The 22,439-nt window shown below is 39.5% G+C and overlaps 1 long non-coding RNA gene across 2 annotated transcripts in view; it reads left to right on the plus strand.

Moving 5' to 3' along the window:
- Positions 1-743: 743 nt before the first annotated feature.
- LOC125484673 overlaps positions 744-22,439 on the plus strand; it is a 28,462-nt gene continuing 6,766 nt past the window's right edge. Inside the window, exons 1-2 of one of the 2 annotated variants that reach the window (XR_007263486.1) lie at positions 744-892; positions 1,031-1,094. This is a non-coding gene — a long non-coding RNA (uncharacterized LOC125484673). The remainder of the gene's footprint in view (positions 893-1,030; positions 1,095-22,439) is intronic. The other variant, XR_007263485.1, reaches the window with a different exon arrangement.

Raw genomic sequence — 22,439 nt, forward strand, 5'->3', positions numbered from 1 at the left:
TAACATGTTCTCAACTTAGTCTTTCATTTGGATCAGGGCAGGTTGGGACTATTTCCTACCCATGGAGAAAGAGGGAAACAAATTGTGTAAGATATCTCCTCTGACTCAGTAATAATTTGACTTCCCACTCTCACAGTCCACAAGCTACAGAGATTGTTTAAATTATGTTTTTTTTAAACAGAATTTGTATTAGCTCTGGTGAATTGTTATCTAGATCGAAAAATGCTGTCTGACCCGCTGTGATCTCCAGCATTTTTTTTGAATTAGCAGTTATATTTTCATGTCATGCCTTTTAGATGTTTCTGAAATTTATGTTAATACTTGTCAATATCAGATTATTTGATATCACCTTGTCCGAGTCTGTGGGCTCAGAGATTCTACTACGAGCAGATTTCTAGATGGCATTGGGGTGCTCAACTGAGTTTCCCTGCTCTGTCTACTGGAATATTTGCGAGTTGGCTCTTCATGTTGCTTTACATAAATGTAAGAAGCAGACGAATTTTACATAACGCAACTACTGTTTGTTTTTTTACTTGTGGGGAGTGGTGGGCCGTCAGTGTCTACACCTCCAAGTAATTCATTGGGCATGAAGTATAGTTCAGGATATTTCTCGAAGAAACAGGATAATTTGCTCGACACAAAATTGTGTTAAATTTCGGGGAGGGGCGGGGTTTGGGGGCAGGCAAGGAAACCCCAGCCGGGTCGTGCGTGTATGCTTTGGAGCTGTGGAAGAGGATGTGTTATTGCAACAATATTAAACCTAAGTGCTTGTGATTTAGGAGTGAAGCGCTGCTGCCCTCTCCCTGGCGGTGTCACGTGTCCTTTCCGGAACCCTAGAGGCGGAAATCTCCGAAAGTAGCCGATCGTCCGGCTGTGCGGACTGAGGACGAAGGTACGCCATTACTGGGCCGCTTTTTATTATCCGTCTCCATCCTCGGCATGGAGACTGCAAGCACTCGCTGCTGACTGGCCCGGTGGCTGTCCTGCCCTCTGTGCTTCGGCCTGATTGTTTTATTTTTCTGATTCACAGGACAGAAGAAGGGAGGAAAGAAAAAAAACATTTACACCTTGAGGAGGAGCCCAGTCCTTCCCGGGTAAGGGGTGGCCTGACGTGTTTCTGCTGACACCCAGGGCTGGGGCTGCAGGAAGGGGGAGGGAAGGTGAAGGAACGGCTATAGAGAGAGAGAGAGAGAGAGAAACCCCTTTCTCTAACTGGGAGGGGGCAAGAGCGGCCTCGGCATATTCCTCCCCATCATCTCCACCTCCCGATTCCTGGGAATATCGAGTCGCTTTCAAGCCCGTGGCCGGCGCCACTCGGTTGGGGTTGGGGTGAAGGCCATAGACTTTTACCCCCACCACTCCCTAAAGCCCGGGTTGAGTGGCAGCCAGGCCCCAGTCTCTCTCTTTTCTCCCCCACACTGGTATTCCCCGGCTTCTGGAAAAAGACGGGGGGAGAGAGAGCAGGCCGCCCAGCCTGAGCCGCCCCTCTCTCCTTCTGCAGCCAAGGGAGAGGAGGCCCCAGCCTTCAAGAGTCTCATGTCATGTTGAAGTTTTTATTGGGAGAGGTGAGGGACTGGCTAAAACCAAAATCTGGATTTTAACCTGTGTTTCTCGGTTGTGCTTGCTTTTAGTAGTGAGGCCCTTGACCATATGGAAGCTGCGCCGCTGCCCTGGGGTGGAATGTAACCCCCGCCCCGGGCTCAGGGTGTCGTGGGTGTGGGTGGGGGTGGGGGAGTTGGGGAAGAGACCGGCCGGGCTTTGACGCTAACTATATTGTATATATTAGTATTTGCATTAATATTTCAGCCGTGCGTGTGTAGGGTGTTAGCGCGTTTGTAGCCAGAGTCTGAAATGACACGTTTGTGCTGGAGGGGGAGGAGGGAAAAAGCCGGTAAAAGAGGAACCATGTGCGGCTGGTGGTTGGTCTCCGAGGCATAGCGCAAGCGAGTGAGTCACTGTCACCTCCCCACACGGTTAAGTGCTGCCGGCTCTTACTGCACAAACATCATCGCACTCTCCGCTGCTGCAAACTCTTCCTTAATCTTTAACTATATATAGATATTCTCTCAACAGTGGGGAAAGATCGCCATGTGACCATTAAAAAAAGTGAGGGCTCGGATTTTTTTAAAAACGGAAGTGCATTGAAGTTTTAACCATCTTTGGGAATTACGTTTAATAAGTAGTAGCAACTTTGAAGGATGGCGTAATGGGAAAGTGTTGGAATAGATTTATTTAATTTTAAAGCTACTAACATGAAGGACACGAATAGCAAGTTTTAGAAAGTGTTAGTTCAATTCCTGTTTATAGCCCCCTGATGTCTGCTTTCAGTTTGAAGTCCAGATCCTTATGTTTTCGAGGAAAAGGATTGCTTTTGGGGGTGAGGCAGGTGTTGTGGGTAGATAGAGATAATACATTGCAACGTTCAGTTCTCATTCGAGATTAAGCTTACTTTCGAAACGCACATAGTAAGAAAGCCAGTGCTTCAAGTTTATTGACTGAAATGCCCGATTACTGCTAGTGAAACATGTAAAAATCATTGGACATTTAGTTGTATTTATGAAATTCTATGTTGTGAATTATTGCAAAAGTTTCTCACTAAACGATGAGGGCAAATACTTTAGATATTTGAAATCTGCCCTTCTCCACCAATGTAAATACTAATAATTTCTCATCTGATTTGACCCTGCCACTGAAAAAGTCAAAAAGTTAATTCAAGTATAAAAAAACTTAGTTATCTTAAGTTATGAGGGGGCATTTCATCAATATGATATGGGTGTCGGATTGATTAAGTTTGAAATGAATGCTGTGACATTTGATTCGGTGTGGATGTTATGCAAATATATGGAGATGTAAAGCACTTTGCATACATGAAAAATTAAATGATTTGAGAGTATGTGGCAAATATCAATGCATGTACAAAGATCACAATATTCACATTTCGTATGACATTTTTGCATGGACTCAGTGCTGCTCCCTGGCAGTGGGTGTGGTTTTGGTGTTCATTACAATTTGTGCGTTTTCTCTCTGCACTGCAGTAACAAGCTGTAAGGTTTAATAATCGTCTGGCAGTGTATACATGAGAGAACGTTGTGTGTCCGGTAGAAGAAATGACACTTATTTAACACTGATATCACAGTATTGCTTCAGGTGTCTTCTGTTTTTATCAGTTGTGTGCAATCTGAGATTTTGGAAGTGGCAATAGCCACTGGAATTGAGTCTGAATTAAAATGCAGTTGACGCTTGCATTTATTATGGCCTTCTATTTTGGTAAAGAACTTGCCTGAATTGATCTGTGGTCTAATTTTTGTTTGGATTTAGTGTCAAATATTCTCCACTGAAATAATCCAAATACATAGGTCTCCTGCATCATACTAATGAACTTCATGCCAGATTTTGAATATGAAAATTTAGATAACTCAAAATAATGCACTAGATATTTGAGCAGTAGAAATAAAAGCGAGTTTAAACATTACAGCTGTTGGCAGTTCTGTTAGTCTAGTACACATATCTATCTTTTTTCCAAAAAGTGAAACAAGTTTGAAACGAACTAGCTGGTAAACAACTTGATTTACAGCAGGTCAGGCAGCATCCATGGAGAGAAAGCAGGCTAACATTTCGAGTTTAGATGACTCTTCATCAGAGCTGATGAATAGTCATCTAGACTTGAAATATTAGCTTGCCTTCTGTCCATGGATGCTGCCTGACCTGCCGAGATCTCCAGCATCTTTTGTTTTTGGTTCAGATTCCAGCATCTGCAATAATTTGCTCCTAAACAACTTGATTAGTTGGATGGCTTTACAGTGTTTTAATTGAAGTCTACATAATCACCTGTAGCTTGGGCAGATTTTATCAACTGCATTGACTATGGATTTTTAATTTCTTGAGTTGAAATTTAGCAGAAATTATAGTCTGCATTTGTCAGACTTATTCTGTGATAAAAATGAATTGCTGTATTGGTTGACTGGATATAGATTGCATAAACTTAAAATAAAAGGATATTGTGTGTATGCAGATTCAATAAAGTTGGAGCTAAATGTTTCTTTTGGCACTTTTAAATTAAACTCCGTTGATCAGGTTGAATTGGCTTCTAAAAGTTTGAGTTATTCTTGCATTGAGATTTTTCAAAGCATAGCTACCTTTTTTATTTGGGCTAATAACTTTAAAGTTTAGCATAAGTTTTTATTTTGCTTACTTTCTAGCTTTTTAACATGATTAAAAAGTAAAAATGGCATCAGGCACTCAACCAATTCTTATCTAATTTAAACTTGCTGAATCTTGGATGACTGTAAAAGTCCAGTCAATCTGTAGAGCCTATGTAGGCTGTTTGTAAAGAGTGTCCAATTATTCTACACCTCTTCTCTCCCCATAACCCTGCACATTATTCTTCTTCAACTTCATGTCCCATTTGCTTTTGGAAAGCTCCTATACAGTCAGCTTCTATCACCTTTTCAAGCAGCTGTGAACATGATGTCACCTCCCAAATGAGTGCCTGTTTTTCCCAGATCCCCACGTTTAACTCTATGAATGGCTTTCTGCTCCTGACGAGACATGCGGTGTGATAATGACATAGGTAAGTAATCCCTCTTTGCTCTTCTCAGCCTGTCTGCAACAGTTCATGTCATCCGGCTCCACTCTCATCCCTTGAGTGTGCCTCCTCTTGGCTGGTTCCGTTCTAATCTCTCTGACCATAACCATAATGCCACTTGCAGCGGTTTCTCTTCCTACTCTTGCACTGTTAACTCTGGTGTCTCAAAGATATATTCTGGTGACCTCTTCTACATCTCATCTACATGGTATCCTGTGGAGACATTATCTGAAGGCTTGATGTTGGTTTTCATTTGTGCTGACAGCATGCAGCTCAACTTTCACTGCCATCTAACTCTTCAACTGTGCTAAATTATCAAATGCTTATTTAATATCCAATAATGAGGTTAGCCTGAAGTATTATCTCTTTCAACCTCTCACCTTGCCTGAGGTGTGGTCTTCGGTCAAACCACCACCAGTTCTCTCTCTCTTCAGAGAGAGCTGGTAAGAATATGGCACCTATATTTTTTAGTGGGTGAGCAGAAATTTCCTCCAATCGAATATTCGCAATACTGTAATCTTTGATTTTGGACCTGGCTTCAAACTGTTTCCTATTCACTATCTTCAGTCTTCACTTAAGCATCTTCATAAGGCTATTTGCAACATTTGAGTGGTGTTTGTCTCTATAAAGAACCTCTGACTGCATCAGTGCCATCATTACAATTATCTATTTCCACTTAGTATTTCTTTTATTCATTCCTGGGGTGTGGGTGTTTGTTGGCTAGTGTTTCTTTCTCCTCTCTAATTGCCTTGGGGCAGTGGTGGCCAGCCGCTGCTTTCAACCATTGCAGTCTTTGTGGGTATAGGGATGCCCAGATGCTGTTGGGAATGGAGTTCCAGCATTTTGACCTGGTAACAGAATGGAGAAATGGTTGCAAGTAAGGATCGTATGCGGCTTGGAGGAGAGCTTGGAGTGGTGGTATTCCCAAACATCTGTTGTCGTTGTCCTTGTCCTTGTCCTTCTATCTGGTAGAAGTTGCAGGTTTAGTAGGTGCTGTCAGAGAGGCTTGAGCGATTTTGCTTCTGTATATCCTCATGATGGCACATACTGCTGCTAATGTCCACAGTATTGAAGAGATTGAATGTTCAAGGTGGTGGATTGGGTGATAATCAAGTGGGAATCTTTGTCCTGGATGGTGCTGAGCTTCTTGAGAGGTGGAACTGCACCAATCGAAGCAAGTGGAGAGTATTCCATCACACATTCCTGAATCCTCAATTTTGTCCCTCTTTTTGTTAGATTTGACTTTTCACATTCTCTCTCGGATTGGTCTTCCACCTTCTATCCTCTGAACTTCTTACCTCTGTATCTTAATGTGCCTTTAAACGCTATTCATCTGTCAACCTTGTATTTGCTGATCTATGTTGCCTCCCATTCAAGGAGCACCTGCTTTTAAAATTATCCTTTTTTCAAATCCCTTCATGGCCTCCCTCTTGCTTAACTGTGTAATTTCCTCTAGGTCCAAATTCATTTGAGATACATGTGAGTAACGTTCTGGCTGTTAAGCGTCTACAACTTTAATCGCAGCCTCCGTTGTTGTCTTTTGGCTTGATTCTAAGTGCTGAAATTCCCTTCGTGAACTTTTCTGTCCATCTTGTTTTTTTCTCCTCTAAGGCATTGATCAAAAATTTGTTTTTTAGGCATATGCCCTAATATAATGTTGGCTTGGAATGTTTTTTAGAATTCCCTGTGAAGTGTGTTGTTTCCAGATCTTGCCTAATTTTCTTCTTATCGCTTGCCAATTATTTAAAATCTGTGAGTCTGCATGTAGAGGAAATGCAGCAAGTAGGGAATCCTGTATAATTTTGAATACCTCTTAACATGTCTTCATGTATTGTTCTGGTTTCAACAATCTATCTAAATAACTGAAGTTGTTTATCTCAATTATCATCCTGGTTAGCCTTCTCCAAGACCTTGACATCTGTCCAAAAGCATTATGCACAATTGTATAAAGCCTTACTGCTGTGGCAATGTACAGAGTCCTATCAGACTTGAAATGTTAACTCTGTTTCTGTCTCCACAGATGCTGTCGGATCTGACCAAGTTTCTACAGCACTTTGTTTTTATACTTATGATCCTTTCATTTTAGCAACCTTGAATATTTTTGAGTATAGTAGACCTATGATGTAAATTGTTTGGTATTTACATAAGCACTACTTGTATCTGAGTCATGTGAATGTGCTAATTAAAGGATTTCATTGCTTGCAGGAAAATGTAAAATGATCTGATTTGATATGAAGTCACATTTGAGAATTAATGTAGAGGAATGGTTCAAAATAACATTTACTGAACCTTAATTGTTATTATTTGGCTTCTATTTTGTCTTTCATGAATCTGTTCCTCTGAAGGATTGGTTCAACAGGGATGATTTTAGTTGCGTACCATACATCTCTGCAAATGACTGAGATTTGCCAACAAGATCTGCATTTCTTTTTGGTAGAACTGGCCCTGTAGTTTCTTCTAGATATAGTGCTCCATCTAGTGGTCCTGGTTGAGCCTTACCCAATAACTTTATAAATACTGTAAAACAGAATCCTCTCTCTTCTCCCCACTCCATTCCCAGCTATTTGTGTCCAAGCCAGCTCTTTGCCTGAACAAATCGTTTAATCCCCATAGTCCTTTTAAAAACTCTGTCTCTAGACAATTATCCAATTCTCTTTTGACAGCTTTGGTCTAATCTGTCTCCATCATACTTGCAGGCAAAGTATTCTATATCTTCCCCCATTTGCGGTGTAAAATTTTCCTCCTGGTGATGTTATTTCTTTCACCTATTAATTTAATTCAGTGTCTTCTAGTTCTTTATCCCACTGTCAATAGAATGATTTTTTTTTCTCTAAACCCCTTTATAATTTTGGACACCTCTCTGTTCCTAGCCACTTCTACACGTGGAAAAAGCCCAAACTACTTCAATCTATTCTTTGCAATTGAAGTCTCTCCTAGGAATCATTCTCAAATGTTGTTGTATCCTCTCAAATGCCTCTGCGCCCTTCTGACCAGTTATATCCAGAACTGGTCACAGTCCTTTTTAAGGCTCGGTCAATGCTTTAGGTAGGATTTTCAGAATTTACTTTTGTACTCTGTGCCCTATTTAATAAACCCAGAATACCACATGCTTAAGTGCTGAAGGAAAATCCAAAGCACTTCTTAAATATAAGAGCAAGAGGGTAACTAGGGGAAGTGTAGGTCTACTCGAGGACAAAGGAGGGAGTTTGTGTTGAGATGGAGAAAGTGGATGAGATCCTTAAATAATGTGCATCGGTATTCACAAAGGAGAAGGATGTGGTGAATGGTGAATCTCAAGAGAGGTGTGTTGATATTCTGGGGTGGCAGCATTGGGTGTTTTAAGAAGCATTAAAGCAAACAAGTCCCTAGGACCTGATATGATTTATCCCAGAAGGCTGAGGGAGGCAGGTAAGGAAATTGCTGGGGCCTTGCACAAAATCTTTGTAACCTCTATAGTCACAGGAGGACTGGAGAAGAGCCAACACTGTTCCTTTGTTTAAGAAGGGCAACACGGATAATTCAAGACATCACAGACTGGTGAGCCTTGCATTAGTGGTAAGGGAAATTATTGGATAAGATTGTTAGGGATCAATGCATATTTGGAAAAATGTGGACTTATTAATGAAAGGCAGTGTGGCTTTATGTGGAGAAGGTCGTAGCTTGCAAACTTGATTGAATGTGTTTTTCAAGGAAACAGCAAAAATGATTGAGGACAGGATGATAGGTGTTGTCAATATGGACTTTAGCAAAGCCCTTGATAAGATCCCCCATGGCAGGCTGATTTTTAAAAGGAAAAAATGAAGTCCCACAGGATCTGCGGTGAACTGGTAAGATGGTTACAGGACTGACTTAGAAGATAGAGTTGAGGTGGAAGGGCGTTTTTCTGACTGGACCACCAGTGTTCTGTAGGGCTCAGTGCTGGGACCCCTGTGTGATTCAGAGGAGAATATAGGTGGTCTTGTTAGTAAGTTTGCAGATGGCACAAAGAGCGGAGTGGGGGAGGTTGCTGCTGCTGCTGCTGATAGTGAGGATGATTGTCAGGGAATACAGCAGTGTATATATAGGCTGCAGCCTTGGAAAAATGGCAGATTGAATTTCATCTGGACAAATGTGAGGTGATGCGTTTTGGAATATCTGTTTCAGAAAGGAAGTATACAGTAAATGGCAGAACCCTTAATCGCATCAGCATACAGAGGGATCTAGGCGTACATGTCCACAGTTCCCTGAAAGTGGCAACGGAAGTGGATAAGCTGGTCAAGAAGGCATATTGTATGCTTGCCTTCATTGGCCAGGCCATAGAGTATAAAAATTAGCAGTTATGTTGCAGCTGTGTAGAATATTAGTTCGGCCATATTTAGAATATTATGTACAGTTCTGGTTGCCTCACTCCCAGAATGGTCTGAAGGTTTTGGAGAGGGTGCAGAAACAGTTTACCAGAATGTTTTCTGGTATGGAGGGTATTAGCTATGAGGAGAGATTGGACAAATTTGGTTTTATTTTCACCTGAATGTCAAAGGATGAAGAGCAACTTGATAGAAGTTTACAAAATTGAGAGGCATGGATAGAATGGATAATTGAGTCTTTTTCTTGGTAAAAGTGTCAATTACTAGGGGACATAGGTTTAAATTTAAAGCGGGTAAGTTTAAAGGAGATGAAAGGCAAGGTTATTTTATTCAGGGTTGCAAGTGTCTGGAATGTGCTGCCAGAGGTGGTGGTGGAAGCAAACAAAATAGCAATGTTTATGAAGCATTTGGCAGCTATAGGAATAGGCTGGGAATAGAGGGAGGTGCACCCTGTAAAAGCAAAAGCTTTTTAATTTAGAAAGGCATCATGTATCAGAGCAGTCTAGGTGGGCTGAAGGGCCTGTTCCCGTAATGTATTGTTCTTTGTTCTCTTGACCTGTCACACAGATGTTTGCACACGCACCCTCCGGTTTCTCTGCTTTTGCAACTCCTGTAGAAATTCACCATTATTTTAAGTTGTCTACTCTCAGTTCGCCTATCAAACTAATCGCTTCTGCATTAAATTTCAACTGCCATTTGTCATTCTGTTTCACCAGCCAATGTCCACTTGAGATTCATTGCTATCCTTCTCAGTTCAGAATACTTCATAGCTTAAAAACTGGTGACCATCTAACTTGACATTGAACTGCACTGACAAAATGGTGTGCAGTAAAACTGATGTCAGCATCAATAATTTAGTTAACAAAAATTCTCAAGATGCCAAGCTCCAATAGAAATGGAGGTGGGGAATTATCCTTTAACTTGGTTAATTTAGTGTTTGTTTCTATCAAGATTCACACGTTGAGCAGAATTGTTGTATGCTCCTGTGCAGACCCTTGAATCGTGTTGAAAAGATTTTTTCATTGCTGCTCCCTCCTCGAAAGTTCACTTAATGCCTGTATTATGCCCTGACTAAGAACAGCTGATAAAACAGAGAGATTTTCTGATCTGTGCCATTGAACCATACCAGACAGTGGATTTATGCCCTAAACTTTGGTAGCCAGTGACTGCTGTTTGTTCGTTATACTTTGCAGGCTCTGGAATGCATTGATCATGTTAACCCAATGCATTTAATTCATAATTGTTACAAATTTCAAGTTACAAAGATACAAATACTTGTCCTGCATAATTTAGTGATTTTCAACCTGAGGATGTAGTTGTAGAAAAAAAAACCCTGCCCATTTTACACTGGACCGTGTCTAATGTCATCTTTCCTCTGAAGCTTTGCTGTTTGATCTCTAAACAGGTTAAAATAGATGCCAATGTTTGCATCTAATTTCAATTTATTAAATTTCTATGTAGATCCTACTGTTAACAATTTCATTTAGTCATAATTGAGGAATATGCAATGTATTGTGAGGAAACTTCTGAAGTGTTCCCAATTCAGTCTGCTCCTGCTTGACTTAATTGTATAACAGAAATTTAGGTTGTCAGTCAATCACCTGTTGATGCATAGCACCTGAAGTAAGGAGTCTCTTGATGTGATATGGAAAAGTCTGGATCCCATGTTTGTATCTTACTCCTACCACCTTGAAAGTGCTGAACCAACAGCTGAGATGCAGTGAAGTTGCTTACTAATTATCTGATAATGACTTTAATTCATTTGGTTTCAGCTTGTTGCACTTGCTTTATACAGCAATGGCTAATTGTTTTTCATGTATTGAGGGTTGCTTCTAGATCTTTGGCATCAACTATGAGTTTTGTATTTTTTAAATTTCAAATTATACACACGCAACTTCTGGACTGTATGCGGGAAAAGAAAATGTACAATCATTCATGTTGATTTTGGAATTCTTAGCCCTGAAAGCTGGACTTCATGTTTTTACCTAGCTTCCTCCTCACTCTCTAATGGAGTTTCTTTTCTAACAACTATTGTAGAAATGCTATATAGATACCTACTGATCAGTTACTCAGCTGAAGCCCTCGGATATTTTTAAGAAAAAAACCAAACCAGAAGAAATGGATAAAGTATGGAACGTGCCATCCTACCTCGTTACAGTCTTGGTTCAAACCAAAGAGCTGAATTCCTGATGTGAGATGAGACTACTGTCCTTGGGTATCAAAGACCCCAGCAAAACTGTAGTCAGTGGTAATAATGGGGAAAGCTTTCTGCGGTTGGAATCATACCTGGCACAAAGGAAGATGGCTGTGGTTCTTGGAGTCCCTTGATACTTAATGGCGTTACCATCACTGAATTCTTCATGGCCACCGTCTTGGGGTTGCTTTTAACCAGAAATTGAACTGAACTGGACTGGCCATATAAATATAGTGGCTACAAGAGCAGGTCGGGCTAGGAATGTGTGAACTTGTATCCTGACTCTTGCGAACCTGTCTGCACCTTTCACCACTGACATAAAGTAGCAGCATAGAATTGTAGAATCATAAAATCCTTACAATGTGGAAACAGGCTGTTCAGCCCAACAAGTCCACACCGACCCTTGGAGCATCCCAGCCAGATCCATTCCCCTATAACCCACACACCCCTGAACACTACGGGCAACTTAGCATGGCCAATCCACCTAGCCTGCACATCTTTGGACTGTGGGAGGAAACCAGAGCACCTGGAGGAAACCCACACAGGCACGGGGAGAATGTGCAGACTCCACTCAGACGGTCGCCTAAGGCTGGAATCGAACCCGGGTCCCTGGCGCTGTGAGGCTGCAGTGCTAACGACAAACTAGCAAAGGACAGCTTGACTTCCCTGACTGGAAACCGAACCCGGGCTGCGGCAGTGAGAGTGCCGAATCCTAACCACTAGACTACCAGGAAAGGCAATGTGCATCATCTGCAAGTTGCACTGCAGAAACTCACTTAATCTTCTTTCGATTGCACCTTCCAAACCCATGATCACTACAAACTGGAAGGACAAGTGCAGCAGGTACCTGGCACATTCAAGTTTCCTTCAGTGTCACTCAGTACCCTCCCTTAGAAATATATCGCCATTCCTTAGGTATCATGGAGTCAAAATCCTGGAGCTGTCTCCTGATTTGCATGTGGGTCTATCTACATTAAATGGACTGCAGCAAGGCAGCTCAATATCACTTTCTTGAGAGCAGCTATGGATGGGCAACAAATGCTGGCCCAGTCAGTGAAGTCCATATCCCACAATAAGTATTTTAAACAAACTGGTGTGCAACAAAAAAAAAGTTGTGAATTTGCATTATAAATAGTCTCTAATCAACTTTTTGATATAAAGCACATTTTATATGCTCGGCCTTCTTACTGGATTAAGTTAGTAAATTGAGTCTAATATCACCAAGTGTAAGAGTTGCATATTTAATTCCTTCAGTTTCGCAAAGAAATTTCCAGTTACTCCTGCAAACTAATTCACTTGATGAAAACATAATATTCAAAACAACCTGCAGCAGTTGTATAAACTTCCTAACTTCTTTTTGTATTTCCAGTTTGTATTATATCAGTGTGCATTCTTACTGCAGTGAATACATGAAGTTGTTACGGTTCTGGATTCTCATTTTGATTGTATTCTGATAGCTGTTAATGACTGACTATGGCTCTTAAAGCACTTGCTTTTCTTACTAAAAGTCCTGTTGTCACTTTGTGTGATGTGTGCTATTGTGCCAATCACCTGCAACTAGCATGTGCTGCTTAGGAAACTGGGCAAGACTGCAGGTGAATTGGACATGCAGCTACCAGTATACTCGGCTTGATTGGATGCCAAGTTATAACATTAGTTGACAATAGTGGTAACAAATGTTTAAAATATCCAGTTGGCAGAATTGCAATAGTATGATTCTATTCCTTTTTACAATTTTAGCATATATGCAATATTTTAACTGTAGTGTTGGATTTGCTTTGCGGTTTCAAGAAATAAGATTGCACTTTTCAAAATGCATTTCCTGATGTACTATATTTTAGCCAGATGCTAATACATGTGTGGTCACATCAAACCAGTCCATGCCGGTTAATTGCACCCTGTTAATAGTAATATTTGTTTGATAGGAACATTTACTCAGCTACGGATTAATTCCTCAGACTTCTAATGGAAAGACTGCTGGCTTGTAGGAACAATTTAACGAGGGATTGTTGCTTTATAGGGAACACGTATTGCCCAACATTGCAGCTAATCCGTTATTGAATTATCAGATGTAAGTATTTTTGACAAAGATGATCACTTTAATGTAGTTGATTGTTTTTGTATGTATTAAATTTGATGCATGCTAATGACCATAGCTGTATGAAAAACCCACTGCATTATCTATAATACTGGTTTAGCCTGTAGGTGTAACTGGTAGAGTTTTTTTAACCGTGTAGTGTTACATCATGTCCATCACATGTTCACTTACTCCGGTGTTAGATACATGTGACTAAAAGGAAATTGATCTTAAATATGCCTATCTTTGTTAAGATGAAGTAATAAAATAATTTATGAACACTACTTTCTATCTCTGGCAATACAGTGATTTATAGCCAATTAGATGCAACAGTATGAAGACACTCCTGTTATTGCAAGTGGATTTTAGTAGAGGATTAGAGATCTTGTTGAAGTAGTACAGAGCCTTGATGAGATCATATATTGAATATTGTGCACAGTTTTTTGTCTCCTTTTCTGAGGAAGGATATACTTCCCAGAGAGGGAGTGCACCAGACTGTAATGGTCGGGTTGCTCTCTGAGGATAGATTGAGAAGACTAGTGTTTAGATGAATGAGAGGGATTTTGTTGAAATATACAAAACTTTTACATGGATTCATGGTGGAGATGTTGGAAGGATTTTTCTCCAAGCTGGGGTGTCTAGAACCAGGGAACCCGGTTTCAGATTAGGGGTAGGTTATTTTAAGACTGGGATAATAAGGAATTCCTGCACCTGGTGAATCTTTAGAACTTTCTAACTCAGGATTGTGGAGAGTCCATCATAAATATATTCAAGATGGAGATCAGCAGATTTCTGGATATTTAAAAAAAAAAAAAGCACATCAATATGGAGAGTGCAGGAAAATGGCAGCATCACAGCCATAATCTAGTTGGATGGTGGAGCAGTCTTGGGGGTTTAATGTTCTGCCGATTCACTTTCATCTCTCCCTAAATGAATTGTGTTCCACAAGCTGGCTGTGGTCATTTCTGAAACTCCTGGCTGTTGCTGGTTGCCTCCCTTTAACTGGTTTAAAAGTTGGTTCTTGTTTGTTCTGTTTGGTCATTTGTGTGTCAGTAGTCACTGTCCCACTTAACTGAGATCCATTACCTACCTTTATCAGCAACACTATTTGTCACTGTCAGCCAGGTCCAATGATCCACCCTCTTCTAACCTCACAAGATTATGGTACTGTTAGTGATTGCTAAGTGATACAGCAGTCTACTGCTTTGGACTAGGCGCCATCTTCCCAGTACAGAGCCATTTGTACTCGTTATTCTCTCAGGCGTTAATTGTATTTGGTTATGCAGAATGATACCTGCTCTGATGTGATGCCACTAGTAAACTAGGAGGTACATGGGAGAAAGTTTTGATAACATTTGTGCTTTAGCCTTGTATACTTCAATTGTGAATTAAATAGAAACAAGAATTGGGAGTAGGAAGAAAGACTGGCCTTTATATCGTGCCTTTGAGAACTATAGAATGTGCCAAAGTGCTTTAAAACCTCTTGTAAGAAATGTGGCATGGTCCCCACAAATGCCAAGACCAACATTTTTTTTAATCCTGATATATTGACCAGGACAATGGGAATATTTCCCCCGTTCCTTTTTCAAACTACCGTGCTGCTATGGGGCCTTTCTTTACCCACCTATGGGGACAACAGGTTCCCTGTTGAATGTCTTGTCGGAAAGCACCTGTGACTGTGCAGCACTCCCTCAATATTGCAGTTGTTTTAATCTTGATTTTTTTTTAGTATGCTCAAGTCCATTCTGGGTCTTGAATTTAAGACTTAAGGTGAGATTGCAGACAACTGTGAGTGTGTGTGTGTGTGTGTTCTAAAATGCTTTTCACCACCTTTTAAGCTTGCGTTTAAATTCAGTTGCCAAAGGTGGAATGACTTGCAAATGCAGGCATCTAATACACAATAATGATTACTGTCATGACTAACTCAGTTGGCGGTGGGTTGCTTTGTTTGAAAATATGGTTAAAAACTTAAAAATAAAGTGTGCAGTTCAACTCACTAGTTGTTCTCTGGAGTGATGCTTTTGAGGGAATATTACACAAATCATTATTCCAAGTCTCTCGCTTGTCATTCCCAGTCAGTTGTGTTTTTCTTTCTTTCAAGAACTTGTGGTCTGTAACTATTTCTAGTTGTTGATCTTATTATATGCTTGGCGAAATTTTGTACGGACTTGTGATCTGGAAAATGTATTTTCCTACTGGGTAGATTGAGCTCTCAATCTGCCTGAAGTAAAACGGGTGAATTGCCTGTAATGTTAGCCATTATTAATAGCTGTTACCTTTTGGAGGTGCTGTTGGGAAAAATTTGAGGCAGAACCTCTATGCTGTTTAGTTTAAACTATTGAAGTTGGATTCAGTAAAAGCATGATTTGAGATGGCTTAAAGAAAAGTTGTTGAATGTTAAAAAGTGAAAACATTGCAGCATTCTATTTTGTAAAACATTTTTTGTTTGCATGCAGCATTGTAAGACAGCGTCTGAAAACTTTAGCTTTTGAAAGTTTGATTTTCACAATGACCAACATTGTAGAACTTTCACCCGAGTTGAGTTGAATTGTAGATTTAGGTGGGGTAGAGGGCAATTAATTGTCAACCAATTTCCTGCGGGTCTGAGGTCACATGTAGGTCAGACTAGATAAAAATGGCAGTTTCCTTCTCTAAAGAACATTAATGAACCAGATAGGTTTTTCTGACAATTGTCAAATGGTTTCATGGTCAGCATTAGACTCCTTAATCCAGATATTTATTGAATTCAGGTGCCACAATCTGTCGTGGCAGGATTCGAACCCGAGTCCCCAGAACATTTATCAAGCCTCTTGATTAATAGCCACATAATAATATCACTAGACCATCATCTCAGTTTGGTATGTAACTTTAAGGTGGCACTTCAATGCAGTATCTAGGAAATGCTTTTAGAGAGATGTTGAACTTGAGGCCTATCTTAGATTAACAAGCAGTCTTCTGGTACTATTTAAGACTGATATGGAGTCTAGACTAATACTTCTTTTTTTGATCAACACCAGAAACCCGCAAGTCTGTCTTTATTTCTTTATGGGCCCCTGAACTGTGCAAATTGGTTGGGTCTTTGAACAAAGTGACCATGCAGTGTAAATACAAAGTTTTATTTCATTTTTGTCAAAGATTTTGTAGCTGTTCTTAATGGCATCTATATAAAAACCTCCTCGTAATAAATGTACCAGTATTATGCTTTTTGCCATTTATTTTCAAAAGCTAGGGAGAGAATGGATTACTTGAATGTTCTTGAGTGGGGAAACCTTTCTTGGTGATGACTGTGAAATTAGTATAGGACATGGCCCTTTTAAGAGGAAATGTGGTCGAAATGAAATGGAAAGCATCTGTGCTGATTCATGCTCCATTTAAACAGCACGTGATGTGTAACAGCTGATGCAAGTCAGGGATGAGTGGGCTGGAATTTAATTGTTTCTGAAAAATTGGAGGAAGTGTAATGCCATTCATTTGGATTTTTGGTTTAGTACTAATGCTCAATTTTTAAAATACTTTTATTAATGCAATCCGTTTGGCCATGGCAGAAGTTATTCATAACCTCTCCTTGAGACAGCTCGCCACCTCTTCAAATTGTTAAAGCCCAGGTTGTTTAGATCACCTGTGATATTGTTTGAGAGATTTTTCCAGTATTTTTGCAGCAGTGTCATAGGAGGTATAGCATTAAAGTTCCAGGTCAGCATGACGTGTGTTCACCATTCACTTTGTGCATGCTGCTTTGTGTTTTAGTGCATTGGCTTCTACTTCTGGAAGCTGCTGCTGTGTATGGACCTTGGAACTTGATGCAGCAGAAAAAAATAGTTTGAGGGAATATTAGTGACTTGCAGGTAGTGTTCCCACTTCAGTCTGTATTCTTCTAGATGGTAGAGTTTGCACATTTGTAAAGTGCTGTCAAAGGAGGCTCATCTAGTTGCTGCGGAGAATCTTGTAAATGGCACGTACTGACATTGTGCATCATTGGAGGAAGTTCTGAATTCTTAAGATGATTGAATGGGCTGCTTTGTTCTGGATGGTGTTGAACTCAAGTGTTGTTGGGTTTGCGTGTGTTTTGGCACGTGGAGAATTATTTATCTCTGACTTGTGCCATGTATATAATTGCGTCGGGAGGTAAGTTGCATGCCACACAATTTCCTACCACAGCATTTGTGTGTTAAGTACATTGTTTCTCTGGTATTTGCAGGCCCCAAGGGGAAGGATGGGGGACTCAGCAACGATAATGCTGTTGAATGCTGAGGAGAGATGATTAGAAATTTGGAGACGGTCATTGAATGTATCTCATCCAGTCCTGGCACCTTGTCAACTTTAACTACCAACAGTCTGTCTAACACTTTGTTCTCATCAGTTTTGAAGCCTTCTAGTGATACTTTCCTTCTCTGTCACCAAGGTCTGATCAGCATCCTGTTTTATAAAGACGGAGGCAGAGTATTTAATATCTTAGCCGTGCGCACTGTCTCCATGTATAAAGTTTCATTTTTGGTCTATTCTCCTAATTCTATTTTGCTTCTCTCATATACTTTTCCACCTCCCCTCTGAACTTTTATGTACAGGTAGTTCTGTTATAATGCGTGTTTTGTTAATACAAATTGGTTGTAATGTAATTGATGAATAGTGGATTGCTGTTTGGATAACACGAATTTTCTGCTGCACAGGTATAGCAATTTTCTATAGTGATTTGCCTGTATCACGATTTTCCATAGCACGATGTCACACAAGAATGCAACAATTACGTTATAGAAGAACTACCTGTACTTTTTGTTTTCAGTTGTATTTTCAATATGACTCCTCTCATGAGCATACTTTTTTCTTTTACTTAATTTCTATCATTTTTGTCAGGGAGCTTTTGCATTTGTTTGTCTTGTCTCTCATGAGTGAATGTATCTAAGCACATTGAGTTAATTTTCTTGCAGCCTTTCATTCCGGTCTAACGAGCCTAGCTCTGTTCTTGCTGCATTGTTTTTCTTAGTTGACCGTTGTCATTCTCTACCATCATTCTAAATCTTAGAATACAATGGCCACTATCTCTAAATGTCCCACTGGCACTTGATCCGCCTTATTTCCTCATCTTCATATGATAATGTGGTCATTAAAGCCACATACCTCTGCTTTATGTTGATGGGTCAGAGAGTTAACTATTAAATGGCTAGTTTTCAAAAATAATCATTCCCTAGCCCCAAAGTTACCACTCATAATTCCTAAAAGTTTAAAAAAATAGCTAAACTGCTCAAATTTGTTGAGTATTTGTGTATGTATATGTCTAGAATAAGATGAATGCTATGTATGGTTTATTCTAAAAGAAAGTGATGCATTTTCCCCTTGCCAGTGTTATCTTTAATTTTAAAATCTAAGGAATCCTGCCATGTAGCGATGTGGTATCTGGGTGCTGAGATCATCACTGCTTTGCTTTCTAAGCTCTTATTTTTTGTTCGAAATAGAGAACAGAAGCTAAGAATTGAAGTTTGAGCATCAGCCTGTTTTGAAAAGGAGGCGAGCGCAAACAAACTGCTTGTTTGCAGGAGCTAGTGGGAAAGATAATTGCAGGATAATTGTTCTGAGAATGTTGGAGATGTTTTGGCTTCAGAATATGTTATGCTGAAACACTATCAGCTGGTCGAATGTTGCATTGGTCAGTCAAGAGGAGACTGGTGCTGGCTTGATGATAACACAATGTTGGAAAGAAAGAAACCATAGAATTGTTGAATGGTCTGAGAAAAGAATCCCAGTTTTATAAGAAATGAGAGAATATTCCTTGGAGCATGCTGGAATCTGTTTGCATTGATAGGTGACTTTGGAATTCATGCAAGATACAATCCCATGTGCGTGAAATACGACATACCGTTCAAGGATTTCATATGGACCTGGTACTCATTGTTGGAACAGTTATTGAGCTGGCCAGTTACCACATGTCACTTTTTTTAAAAAAAAAAATCCTGTCTGTCGCTATGGGGGAATGGGGTGTACGATCAAGAAAGATTGTGTTTCAATCATAGTAATTGGATTAGTTTGCTTAGCTTTTGCTTTACTAAAGTAGTAGTCTTAATAACTTGTTAATGTCTATTTAAATTATAAACTTGATATCTGTTGTTCTTAAACTCTGGTTAGGAACGATTTTGAGGGTCTTTGAATGTTTTAATTTCACTGTTGTGAACTCGGTCTTAGCAAGCCAGACCAAATTAGATTTGCTATCCCTCGGTTGTAACACTAGGATTAAAAACTAAAGCATTATAACTCCTGCTCACCAGAAGGGTGTATGGAGCAGTTGCACATGCCCTGCAGTATGGTTGCCAGTGCTTGCTTGGCTCCACTTGAGTTGAGTGGTGCTTGGGGTTTAGATTTTTTTTTTGAAAGACTATGCAGCTCTTTGCATTGGAACTTGCAAATTAAGCATGTCCTGTTGGAATTTGTGTTAAAATTCACTGCTTGTATGTTACCAGTAATAACACCAAGTGACGTGATGGGAATTTTACAGTAGCTCTTCATTACAACTCCAAAGCATTGAAAAACAATTTGCATATCCCATCCTGTGATAGTTTCCTTGAGATTGTGTTCTTTTGTGCTCCCTTCTTATTTTAAATCCATTGTATTAACACATTGTATAGCCTTAGCTCAACTGCGAGATAATGGAGCTCATGGTCATGTTTCAAGTTCCATGTTGACTGACTAATTTTTTCTTGACTATTAGTTGAATTTTTGTTTCGCAAAAAAAACTTGTACAGAAAATTGAATGATATTTAGTTTTTTGAATCTCATTTACAGAAACTTCCTAATTGTATATCTTTTACTGAACTGCTTAAGGAATGGAAACCTTTTTAAATGTTTGGACTAAATGCAATTGGTTAAATATTGTACAGACTTAAAAATGGGAAACATGAACATTGTTATTCTGTATCTAGCCAATTTGGTTTAATTTGACACTGAGAAAGCAACTGAACGTGTGCAAGAAGTCGTCTGCTTCGTGGTGTGGAAATAGGCACAGTCAAACTTTAAATTCCTATAAATATTTATTTTGGTTTTTTTTTTCATATGTGGAGCAAAAAAGTTCCTCTTTCTTTGACCTGAATTGTTCTCCATGGTCAACTCCATAGATCCTACTAGGCATGTAGAACATTTTTATTTTATATTCTGGTTGTCAGCATTGCAATACTTTTGTTTTTTTTTAAATGGCTAATATCTGTGCTCATGTTATTAATTTTCAACTGGTCCTTGGATGTCGGCATTCCAGTTGCAGTGGAAAAATTAGGAGGCACCTTGAGGGTGTTATCTTGTTCCTATGAGCTGCAATAGTTAGCTTAAAATCTAGTATCTCATTTTATGAGAAATATGCATGAGCTGTACGTTTGCACTGCAAAGTTTTTTTTTTAAAAAAAAAACTGATCCTCAGAACTTGGGTTGACCTTTTTCGTTCCTCACTGAGGAGACTGATGCTCCCACGAAGACCAGCGGAGGATCAAGTGAAGTGCTCTGCTGACCTCAGGACATTATGACAAGAATTGGGCCTGCAACCATTTCAGGGATACAGCAGATTTGCACGATATACTGATTATTTGGAACCCTAAGTCACTTGACTTCAATGGTTTCAAAACCTTGAGTCTCTTATTTTATACATGCATGTTCCAACAGTACACTGAATTGCTTTGATGTTTTTCACATTTTATACTTCAAGAAATATTTATAGTTCTAAGCATGTAGGAGCAATAGATCTGTATGTGGGGATTGCTTCTCCCTGTTTTGGTGTAGTCCATCATAGTCACCTTTTTCAAAAAAAACTAGTTTTGTGGATTTAGTGCAGATATTGCAGTACCTTTTTCAGAGAATTGTGGAATATAGATCTTACCTACTTTATTGCTGAGGAAATGGAGTATACAAATAGGCAAGTCTCGCTGCAACTTTACAGGGTGTTGGTGAGTTTGCCCACAGAGTATTGTGTACATTTTTGGTCCCCTTACTCAAGGGCAAGTACACATGCAATGGAAGCAGTTCAAAGAAGATTCACGAAGCACAGTTTCCAGATGTGTAAGAGTTCTCTTATGAGGAAAGTTTGAGCCGGTTAGATCAAAATCCTGAAATTCCCTCCCTAACAGCATTGTGGTTCTATCTATAGTACATGAACTGCAATGGTTCAAGAAGGCAACTAACCACCATTGTTTCAGGGGCAACAGAGATGGACAGTAAATGCTGACCTAGCCAGCGATGCCCACATCCCATGAGTGAATTTATAAGAAAATATTGGGTTTGTTCCTCATTGGTGTTTAGAAGAACAAGTGATAATCTTATTGAATACAAGATTCTGGTGCTTAACAGGGTGGATGATGAAAGGATGTTTGCTCTTGTGGGTTGAGGTTTTAAAAATGAAAAGCCTTCCATTTAAGGTGATGAGGAATTTTTATTTTTTCGGTGGATCATTAATCTTTGGAATTCTTTTACACCTGAGAGAACTGGAGCACTGGTCCATTGTCTAACAGTCTTGATTGTACTCAGGTTTTTGATCTACAAGGAAAATGATGACTATTAGAGGAAACTGGAGTTAAGACCACAACCAGATAAACAGTGATCATCATCTTAAATAGTTGAGCAGGCTCGATGGCTGAATGGTATATTTGTATTTCTTATGATCTCATTTCACAAATATGTGAGGAGAAAATGATTGTTTTAAGAATCATTTTCCATTTGAGGTATAGTCTTAGATACTACTGTTCTACTTCTATCCACACACCTGCAAACAGTCTTTCTTCCCCTAAGACTTTTTTCCACCCCTTTTTTATTCCGTGCCTGCCATCTTCCCCTGGAGGCATCGTTTAGGTGCTGATTTGAAATAAAACATCCCTAAAACGATTATTGTTATTTTTCAAAATATGATTAACAACACTTTTTGACTGCTTTTAAGTCATGTTCTTAATAGTTGAATTATTTAGTTAATTAGTTAAGAAAGAATTGAACATGGAAGTGATTCTTGTTTGCTGAAATGTCCTTTTTTTTTAAATTTAAAATTAAGATGTCACTCACTCCAATTCACACTTCAGCCTTGCCTTTAAAATTCCACTAATGACATTTATGGTCCATCTTGCCTTGTAGCACTCAAATATTTGAAATTAATACTTCTGACTAGAATGTCTGGATTCACCTACAATGGTGATGATTTTGGGGGTTTGGCATTTCTTGTTCTCCTCCTCCTGTGCCGCAAAAGAGCATTACTGGTAGTCACTTATTCCCGGATGTTATCTCATA

This window comes from Rhincodon typus, chromosome 13 (assembly GCF_021869965.1).
Source record: "Rhincodon typus isolate 14 chromosome 13, sRhiTyp1.1, whole genome shotgun sequence".
NCBI classification, from domain to species: domain Eukaryota; kingdom Metazoa; phylum Chordata; class Chondrichthyes; order Orectolobiformes; family Rhincodontidae; genus Rhincodon; species Rhincodon typus.